This window comes from Aptenodytes patagonicus, chromosome 3 (assembly GCF_965638725.1).
Source record: "Aptenodytes patagonicus chromosome 3, bAptPat1.pri.cur, whole genome shotgun sequence".
In the NCBI taxonomy this organism is placed as follows: Eukaryota; Metazoa; Chordata; class Aves; order Sphenisciformes; family Spheniscidae; genus Aptenodytes; species Aptenodytes patagonicus.
Window position 1 is genome coordinate 101,465,390 of NC_134951.1, and position 9,953 is coordinate 101,475,342.

Genomic DNA, 9,953 nt, shown 5'->3' on the forward strand with positions numbered 1-9,953 from the left:
CTGGATGGTCACTTGCCTGCCCCAAACCCCATTGTTTCCTAGTGCAGGAGAGAAAGCCACAGGGTCTCTGTGAGTGAGGCTGGGAGATGGCTGATCATGCAGTGCTGTGTTATTACTATCTGGGTGAGTGAAGGCAGCGGGATTAGCCCCAAAGGCAAGAGCTCGGTGAGGTTAGTTAAGGAGGGGGAGCAGTCACTGTGGGAACAGATAGAAACGATATGAATATGTGGAAGATATGACTGAGTACAGTATCTAAAATGCATCTTTCCATGCTGTGCCAAGCATAGATTTTTCGGTGCGCAAAGCCTGCATCCCCATATTTTTGTGCAGATATGCTCCCCTCCATTTGCAAAAGGTCTACACAACGTAAAAGTAAAATAATGGCTAAACGTAGTAAACTCCAAAAAGTGCTCCAGACTTTCAGTCAATCTCTTTGGACTTCGATCCAAACTCATCTGGTCAATGAAGGCTACAGAAGAATACTCATTTTGCTGATATGGTCCAAGGATGTTGATGACTGTTACCTACTTTCTGTCACAAACAATATAATGAGTCTGAAAGGACAGATCTGTCTGATAGGACAGATGATCTCCTCAAGTCCCCATCACAAATTAATGTTTCCTTTTCCAGAAAATTGTCAACATTGTCAGCATCACCTTTGACCAGTCCCGGAACCATTAAGGACCTCGGTATACATCTAGGAATCCATGACTGGGGGAGAAATGGGATTTCCTCTTTTTCTTCTTCTTTCCTGAAGACATTACAGGTTTGACTGTTCAAACTCTGGCATTCTGTGGATAAAATGAGATCTATGAAACCATTCAGAAACAAAGGACTCCTGAAGGGCAAAATCTTAGAAAACGTCTCAGGTTTAGGAACTACCCTAGGACAGTTGATCTGACCATATCTGAGGTGTTGGTCTGTCTGCCTAGATGTACTTACAATGGCATTTCACAGGAGACGCAGCAGCAGCAGCACATACTGCATCGCACCCACAGAAGTCTGTAATAAATAATTCTGTAGATGCCACAATGCTTTCAACACAAAAAGGCTGAGTTGAAGGAGTTGTAACTGCCTTATGTTTCTTAACATCTGTTCAATGAACCAAGTTTCCAACTTTGTTTATACTTGCTCTGAAGCCAGGTATTCTCTGCAAGCTGAAACTCTTTTTTTTGTAAGGACAGGCAGCTACCAGGAGAGTTTCTACCTCACTCCAGCACGACACTGGTGTCATCTATCTGTAGTATTCACTTCCAGAAGTATTAGCAAGGAGTAACAGTATGGAGATTGGATGGTTTAATATTCCTTTTAACTTACTGAAATGTGAAAAGGGAGGTACTATGGTAACACCTCAACATCCTTCTGCTGATATTGCCAAATCGTGGCCAGGCTGTGGTATGTTACGCAAGCCGCTACACTTTGCCAATGCTCAGAAATCTCTGTTTGCAGCTCATCCACGTGGGGAGCATTGGACTAGAGTATCTGTTGGGAGTTTTGTCCTCACGCTGTGTCTGCTAAGATGCACTGGAGATAGTCCGTGGCTTGACTACAAGAGTAGAAGATTTTTATGTTCTCTTTTCTGAGCTGCATGTTAGGCAACAAATGTGTGATATCCTTTGCTATTATAATAGCCAATGTTATGGACGTCTCCCCAGCTAAGCAGCTACTGTAGTTGGTGGCAGCTGCTATAGCTGTGAGTTACTCCGAAGAGTAACATCTTGTGGGTAGCCTGTGTTATTTATATGTGGACAGACAGAGCTCAAGGGGGTCTGCATCCTGGCTGTCTTCTTTCTGCACTGCAAATAATACAGGCTTATTGAAACATTCTTAATCTGCATAATCAGGACAGAAAATTAATATGAACAAACTCACTCATAAAATTTCTCTCTCTCCTGCTTCTGTACTCCCAGACCTCCTCTGTGAACAGCCTCTTCAGTAATTTATTTTGCTATTTCTGGATCTGTTCCAAGACAGAAAGCAGAAGAGCACCAACACTGCTCTGGGTTAACTGAGTTAAAAAGCAAAAATCCAAAAAACAAAACTCAACAGGCAACCTAAATTGTATCTGAAACCAGTTTAGGTTGCTAGGGATTATTTAACCCAAAACCAGTTCACCCACCTCCTCCCCCATTTAGCTACAATGTTTATTTTGCACAGGAATTAATAGAGATGATAAGTGATAGCTCTTTGCAAAACATTTACGAATGAACCAGCATCCCAAATTTGCATAGCCCAGAGCTGGTATTATAAGTTCAGCTTTTGCAAACATGCCTGCAGAGCGAGGTGGCTTGTTGAGCCTGTGTTAAATTCAGCAAGCTCCAGTGGCTATAATGAGAACCAGATAAAAGGCCAGTTAAGAGGTACGCTGGCTCTGGATAGCTGGTTGCCAACAGCCACTTTTGCTGCGGAATAGATGAAAAAAGGCCAGAGGGATGGCCAGAGAGGGCAGGAGGGAAGGCGGCAGGAGAAGGAGGTTGGAGCTGGGTGCCAAGGCAAGAGGTGGAACAAACCCACCAAGCAATACACTTACTGCTCCTGTCAAGCAGAAGAGGATGATATCCCAGACACTTCCCTTCCCACAGGGGTGGTTATCCCTCTTGTCTACGGCTAGATACCTCCTCCCTCCCTCCCCTTTTCCCTGGCATCATGAAACACATGTTCTGAGTCTGTTGGCTGGGACAATGATGCAGTCCCACCCATATCCACTCAGACTTGGAAAGGGATGAAGGGGCAAAGAGACACTGCCAGACTGGAAATCCTGCCCCAGGGCTGTACCTTGGTACAACCCCAGCGCAGCCTGGTTCCTCCCCAGGTCAGACAACCGTTAACAGATTCAGTGTGGGCCTGCTGGGACTAGATGGCAGGTCCTGTGCTCTCCTATAACACTACAAGGCTCAACTTTACATCAAGTCATTTGTCAGTATTTTCCTACTAGCATTTGGCTTTTCTCTTGGCTTTGCTCCTCACTGCTGTTAACTGTCCTGACAAATGAAAGTCATTCTGAAACTATGTGGCTTTGTAATTATTATCTTTGGTAAATATTTTGAAAGCTGAAGAGTTGCTGTTTGCTCCCTCACAAGCTGGAAATGCCTGCCAGAAGTTCAATTTAACTGTCAACACCTCTGCTCACAAACTTAAATATTTTGGAGTCTGTCTTTACAGTTACATATATTAGCATGTTCTGCTTTCTGTAGGACAGACAACTGGTTGCTAATAAGAATGTATTCCTGTTTAGTCATGTTCCTTTATTTAAGGCTGATGTTGAACTAGTTTTCATCCCTCTGTGCTAGTATTCATGTCAGAAATAGGTTTTCCGAGTTCACTACTGACTATAGTCCTTTAGGGTCCCAGTGCTTTAAAAAAAACCAGATCCTGGATAACCTCATGACTGACATTGCTACCAGTTTTTTGAAGTTGGAATGGTAACGCCTGGAAAAACTTCTGATAGGTCCCTCCCACTTCCATGAACACTTTCATGCACAGATACAAACATGCTCGGTAACTCCAGGTGAGCACTGTCTTGGGCACACTGATAACCAGTTGAAGAAACAGCCTAAGAGTGGAGGTTTAATAGACTTATTCAGCCTGTGTCAAATGAATCAACCCCCGTGTTTCACGGCAATAGATGGCAAACAATGTATTCTGTTCTGTGGAAGTCAGCCAGGCTATATTCGGTATTAACAGGAAATTGGTACCCTGGGCACTTTTGAAAATCCTCCTAAGGTTTAGAACTTCAAACTGATGCTCAGCTTCCATTGACTTTAACTGGAATTAGACACCTGCGTGATCTTGAGAATCTGGGCAGATTCTGAGCAAACAGAAAGATTTCCAAAACTGCTGATGCATCTAGTTGCCTTTAATTTCACATGAGAAACTGAATCTGCATCTTTAAACTGCAGAAAACTGAACTAACTCTATCCCTCCTCATTCTTTTGCATCCTCTGTCCTTATAAGGAGTAGGAATAGGGATGATTTGCAGTGGGATATACTCAGACCTAGTTGGTTTTGGCTGTGTTGTTAAAGGAGGCTAAACGGAATTCAGTACACATTGATTCCTAAAATATAATGGGAGCTGGGTATGACCCTTACTGGATACCCCAGTAATAGCCTGTTAATGGTATATTAAATCCCTCTTCATGAAGAACTCTGTACATTCCCAAATGACTAACTTTCACCCTGGCTGCACGGTGCTCAGCCACAGTCTGCTCTCCGTGGGCAGAGGCAGGAGGAGAAACAATGATGTTAACAAAAATGAGATAGAGAGAATATGCCCGAAAATCCTTGCATGCTAAAGAATGCTTGGGCATGACCACAGCTCCTTGGGTGGGGAAAGGCAGAGTGGGCAACTCTCTCCTCCAGAGTTCATGCGCATTAAGGGCCCTATTTCATTCTGTGGCCCATAAGGAAATGGCCTTATTTTCAGGGCTGCATTACACTCCTCTGAAACTCACTTCTGCGTAAGTCTAGGTGCCTCCCTTTGGTATCTGCCTTTTAGTTCTGTGTGAGAATTCAGTTAAAAAGTAAAATGTTCTGTGTACAAATAGTTTCTGTGGATGCCACCAGCAAATTCATTAATAAATGCCACAGAAAATAACTATGTCTGCTGACACAATCCCTGGAATGATGAGTTATTAATTAGGCCATTTGTTTCCTATGTCACCACCTAATCTGTTAGATTACATCCCTCTACATTTTCCAATAAAAATAAAGCTGCTTTCATGTTAATTTTGAGCTTTGTCATAGGAAGAATTGGGTTTGCATTCTTTGTTGTGGTTTTGTGAGTGTGTGTGAGGAACCAATACATTTATGATACCTCAAGAGCAAAAAACTCTTTAACATGGAAGAGAAATAATCTCCTATGCAGAACAGAGCACACTGAAGCCTAAATAGGACAGACTGCATGGCAGTAAGTACAAGCAGCTGGTCAGAGCAGATTCACAGACAGAGTGGAGCTATAAGGGGATAAGAGATTCATTTAGCTTTAGAAAGTGCCTAATGTGCCAAAATAGCCCAAATGATAGGGTTTCCCTAATCACCGTGGATAAAATTTATGCCAGAGCCGAGAGCCTCGTTGCCCTAGCACCTTTAACTCACCTAGATTAAGTTGTGGTCCTGTGAAAGCTCAGAGGACTCGGGCTTCTGATACTGCCTTTGTGCAATCCCTCTGTATCAGTATAGATTTCACCTCACAGCCACTCATGTGCAGTGCCAAGAAGTAAAAACTAAAGTCTTTAGCAATGTACTTAAAGTGTGAATTGCTGGGTGATGGGGAAAATAATCCCGCAGTTCAGAGGTACAGTTAGGATATGCTTATGAATGTGCTCGGAACTTGATTTATCAGAAAGCAGTAACACCTGAAGCTGAGTTTTAGAAGTGTCAAGCAACATTGCCACCAGGATGGTCTAAGGTGATACAGCAGCACATGGAGCAGGAAATTAAGAATATAAGCATGAGAATAGTGTTGCCCACAAGGGAGCATCCTGAAAGAGGCAGCAAAAATATTCTTTTATGGAGAATGCTGTTCCAGAAAGTGATACAAAGAACATTTTTGCTATGAGGAAGAATGGTAGCAAATGAGCAGAATGACTAGGAAAACTGAAATGTAGTTTCTCAACACTTAGTTACAAAGGTAGTAAACAAGGTGAGTTGTGTGGAAAAGCTATGAAAGGTCTTTGAAGGCTATTTAAATCTATTTTAAACACCATGTAGATAGTACTGAAGGAGGAATCGGTGGCAACTATTGTGAGCAAAAGAGGTGGTTCTGGTGACTAGTTCAGGACCACTGGTTTCTATCTACAGTCTATCTTCTGGGCAGCCCACTTAGGTGCTAGAGCTGCACCGAGCCTCAAAATCACTCCCCAGTCCCCATCAGGGACAAGCAAAGCCTGAAATGCAGAGGATACAGCACAGGTATGATGTGAAGTGACTGACCCGGCTGGTGAAGAGGCTACCTGAGTGAGCTGTGCCTTAAGGACACACTGCCTGCCCTGCGTGCCTGTGCAGCCTCCTCACGCCCCACCACAGCTAGCTGCAATCCTCTTCACAGGCATTAATACTCTTTGCAGGGGGAGGGATGGGGAGAAATGACTGCAGATCTTTAAGATAATAAAAGCGCTTTGCATTTGTTCACATGAAACCTTGTCCTATGTGAAATAATGCTATTTATTTTCTCAGGAATAAACCAAACTTCTATAAATGCAAGTTCAAAAGGTAACAATGTCCTTTAGTATATTCACTGTGTTGAAGCCACACTGGCACAAGACGACAATGAAATGGCAATTTTCTCTGCAAATATCTTTCAACAGAGAGTTGTCCCATGGCGGGTGGGGTGAATGCCAGCTTGTGGCAGTCCCTTTGCTCCCTTGAGAGGCAACACTGCATCAGCCCTACCTGCACTGCAGTGCACTACATACTACGGGAGCTGTCATTTGCAGCTTGTACTCACAATTGTCAGGCACAGGAGATGAAAAATTACTGCAAAATCTTTTTGTAACACTGAAGTTGTACAGCTAGGTGCCTCTGTTCATGGCTTCCTCCGTGTTGCATGGCCAGGAGAGGTGTACTGCAATGGGATACATCAGCAAAGGAAGGCTAGAGTTTCCTTGGTCCAGCTCATAGAATCATAGAATCACAGAATAGTTTGGGTTGGAAGGGACCTTTAAAGGTCATCTAGTCCAACCCCCCTGCCATGGCCAGGGACATCTTCAACTAGATCAGGTTGCTCAGAGCCCCATCCAACCTGACCTTAGAATCATAGAATCATAGAATCATAGAATCATAGAATCATTGAGGTTGGAAAAGACCTCTAAGATCATCGAGTCCAACCGTCGACCCAACACCACCACCCACTAAGCCATGTCCCTAAGTGCCTCATCTACTCGTCTTTTAAATACCTCCAGGGATGGGGACTCCACCACTTCCCTGGGCAGCCTCTTCCAATGTTTCACCACTCTTTCAGTAAAGACATTTTTCCTTACATCCAACCTAAACCTCCCCTGGCGAACTTGAGGCCATTTCCTCTCGTCCTATCGCTAGTTACTTGGGAGAAGAGACCGACACCCACCTCGCTACAACCTCCTCTCAGGTAGTTGTAGAGAGCGATGAGGTCTCCCCTCAGCCTCCTTTTCTCCAGGCTAAACAACCCAGTTCCCTCAGCCGCTCCTCATAAGACTTGTTCTCCAGACCCCTCACTAGCCTCGTTGCCCTTCTCTGGACACGCTCCAGCACCTCAATGTCCTTCTTGTAGTGAGGGGCCCAAAACTGAACACAGTATTCGAGGTGCGGCCTCACCAGTGCCGAGTACAGGGGCACGATCACTTCCCTACTCCTGCTGGCCACACTATTTCTGATACAGGCCAGGATGCCATTGGCCTTCTTGGCCGCCTGGGCACACTGCCGGCCCATATTCAGCCGGCTGTCGACCAACACCCCCAGGTCCTTTTCCAACAGGCAGCTTTCCAGCCACTCTTCCCCAAGCCTGTAGCGCTGCATGGGGTTGTTGTGGCCGAAGTGCAGGACCCGGCACTTGGCCTTGTTGAACCTCATACAATTGGCCTGGGCCCATCGATCCAGCCTGTCCAGGTCCCTCTGCAGAGCCTTCCTACCCTCCAGCAGATCAACACTCCCACCCAACTTGGTGTCGTCTGCAAGCTTACTGAGGGTGCACTCAATCCCCTCATCCAATGAGGGGATGACCTTGAATGTTTCCAGGGATGGGGCATCCACCTCCTCTCTGGGCAACCTGTGCCAGTGTTTCACCACCCGCAGCGTAAAAAATTTCTTCCTTCTATCTAGTCTAAATCTACCCCCCTTTAGTTTAAAGCCATTCCCCCTTGTCCTGTCGCAACAGGCCCTGATAAAAAGTTTGTCCCCACCTTTTTTATAAGCCCCCTTTAAGTAGTGATAGGCTGCAATAAGGTCTCCCCAAAGCCTTCTCTTCTCTAGGCTGAACAACCCCAACTCTCTCAGCCTTTCTTCATAGGAGAGGTGTTCCATCCCCCTGATCATTTTCGTGGCCCTCTTCTGGACTCGCTCCAACAGTTCCATGTCTTTCTTATGCTGAGGGCTCCAGAGCTGGACGCAGGACTCCAGGTGGGGTCCCACCAGAGCAGAATAGAGGGGCAGAATCACCTCCCTCCACCTGCTGGCCACGCTTCTTTGGATGCCGCCCAGGGTACGACTGGCCTTCTGGGCTGCGAGCGCACATTGCTGGCTCATGTCCAGCTTTTCATCCCCCAGTACCCCCAAGTCCTTCTTGGCAGGGCTGCTCTCAATCCCTTCATCCCCCAGCCTGTATTGATGTCAGGGGTTGCCCCGACCCAGGTGCAGGACCTTGCCCTTGGCCTTGTTAAACCTCATGAGGTTCACACAGGCCCACTTCTTGAGCTTGTCCAGGTCCCTCTGGATGGCATCCCGTCCCTCTGGCATGTCAACTGCACCACTCAGCTTGGTGTCATCTGCAAACTGGCTGAGGGTGCACTTGATCCCAGTATGTCATTGATGAAGATATTAAACAGTACCGGTCCCAATACGGACCCCTGCGGGACGCCACTCATCACCAACCTCCATCTGGACATTGAGCCATTTAACATACCCTCTGGATGCGACCATCTACCCAATTCCTCACTCCACCCATCAAATCCATACCTCTCCAGTTTAGAGAGAAGGATGTTGTGGGGGACCATGTCAAAGGCCTTACAGAGGTCCAGGTAGATGACATCTGTAGCCCTTCCCATGTCCACTGACGTAGTCACTCCATCATAGAAGGCCACTAGGTTAGTCAGGCAGGACTTGCCCTTGGTGAAGCCATGCTGGCTGTCTCGAATCACCTCCCTGTCCTCCATGTGCCTTAGCATAGCTTCCAGGAGGATCTGTTCCATGATCTTCCCAGGCACAGAGGTGAGACGGACTGGCCTGTAGTTCCCCGGGTCTTCCTTTTTTCACTTTTGAAAAATGGGGGTTATGTTTTCCCTTTTCCAGTCAGTGGGAACTTCACCGGACTGCCACCACTTCTCAAATATGATGGATAGTGGCTTAGAAACTTCATCTGCTAGTTCCTTCAGGACCCACGGATGCATCTCATCAGGTCCCGTGGACTTGTGCACCTTCAGATGCCTTAGATGGTCTCAAACTTGATGTTCTCCTACAGTGGGTGGTTCTTCATTCTCCCAGTCCCCGCCTTTGCCTTCTGCGGCTTGGGCAGTGAGGCTCGGGCACTTGCCCATGAAGACCGAGGCAAAAAAGCCATTGAGTACCTCTGCCTTCTCCATATCCCGGGTAACCAGGTCTCCCATTTTGTTCTGGAGAGGACCCACATTTTCCCTTGTCTTCCTTTTATCCCCGATGTACCTATAGAATCTTTTCCTGTTGCCCTTGACGTCCCTGGCCAGATTTAATTCTCTCAGGGCTTTAGCTTTCCTAACCTGATCCCTGGCTGCTCGGACAATGTCTCTATTCCTCCCAGGCTACCTGTCCTTGCTTCCACCCTCTGTAGGCTTCCTTTTTGTGTTTGAGTTTGTCCAGGAGCTCCTTGTTCATCCATGCAGGCCTCCTGGCGTTTTTGCCTGACTTCCTCTTTGTTGGGATGCATCGCTCCTGAGCTTGAAGGAGGTGATACTTGAATATTACCCAGCTTTCTTGGGCCCCTCTTCCCTCCAGGGCTTTGTCCCATGGCACTCTATCAAGCAGATCCCTGAAGAGGCCAAAGTCTGCTCTCCTGAAGTCCAGGGTAGTGAGCTTGCTGTGCACCCTCCTTGGTGCCCTAAGGATCTTGAACTCCACCATTTTGTGGTGACTGCAGCCCAGGCTGCCCTTGAGCTTCACATTCCCCACCAGCCCCTCCTTGTTGGTGAGAACAAGGTCCAGCATAGCACCTCTCCTCGTTGGCTCCTCTACCACTTGGAGAAGGAAGTTATCATTGACGCATTCCAGGAACCTCCTGGATTGCTTATGCC